The sequence below is a fragment of the Astatotilapia calliptera genome, chromosome 16 (genome assembly GCF_964374335.1).
Source record: "Astatotilapia calliptera chromosome 16, fAstCal68.1, whole genome shotgun sequence".
In the NCBI taxonomy this organism is placed as follows: Eukaryota; Metazoa; Chordata; class Actinopteri; order Cichliformes; family Cichlidae; genus Astatotilapia; species Astatotilapia calliptera.
Genome location: NC_137437.1, coordinates 6,212,314 through 6,213,600, shown reverse-complemented (window position 1 = coordinate 6,213,600; position 1,287 = coordinate 6,212,314).

Below are 1,287 nucleotides of genomic sequence, written 5' to 3'. Positions count from 1 at the left end.
TAGGGAAAATTGTTTTTGGCTTTATCCTTACCAGCATGCTTGATCTGCACCGAGAAATAAGCACAACGTCAGAAGGAATAAAGCAGAATACAGAATAACATTTGCATAAAGATAAGTTAGGATTATTCAGCTGGCACCAATTTTACATGTTTTCCGAGCAGGCTACACTTTATTTGTTTTTCGCAAACACAGTTTGGTCTCAAAGTGGCAAAGTAGGCCCATACATTAGTGCTTTTCCTAAATGGGTCTTTGAGGTAATTATTGATTGGTAATTTATTTCAAACATGTAAACAATATACAGGTACATTTAGAAAAGAAAATAAGAGAAAAAAAATACTATACAAAAAAAATCAATACATTTCAATATAGCTAACGTTCTGATTAATTTACATGTTGAAATTATGCAACAATTATGCATGTAAATGTAAGCACAACTGGTCTGTAATGCATGAATTTACAGAAATATATTTAAATGTATTAAAATATGTATTTACTTTTATATTACACCCATGTCACACAAAAAAATCTAACAAAAAAATCAGTTCTAAGCAGGAAAACTTTGTATATACATACTCTGCACAACTCTGTTTATACTAGGCAAGGCAAGGCAAGGCAAATTTATTTGTATAGCACAATTCAACAACATGGTGATTCAAAGTGCTTTACAGAGACATTAGAAACAAAAACAAATAAAAAGCATGATTTAAAATTGATTAAAACAAGCAAACAAACAAACTAACTAAACACACACATTTCACACCTGTTCGCGCGATCTGAACCCTTATCGTAAGGGGAGCTACCAGTCCTTCTGTGGACAGATCTTTACATAAGTACACTTTCTGCTTTCTTGGTAAAGACATTTTGGTATTTTAATACTTCAACATTTAATTTGTTCTGTAATTGCATGAATGTAACAGAAAATGTTATTGCAATGTAAATGCATAATATCAAAGGTAAAGTAATCATAAATAGCACACACCAGAGTAGTCATATAATCAAGAGATTTTAGTTACACCTATTTGTAATGTTTATAGGCTAGTTTATACTTAACAGGGTCACCTCCATAAAAACCTTAAAATACGTTTGCAGCTCCAGATTTTTTTGACCAATAATTGCTCAGAAGTGGTTCTTTTGATAGTAAAGGCTGATTTGGTATGTTATTTGAGCTCATGCATTTTCTTTTTTCACCTTGATTAAGGATGTCTGTCTTTTCTGTTTCCAGATATACTGCGTGGTTTATTCCGTGTGCATGTGTGATTACCAAGTTTATATTCACTTCACTTTGTG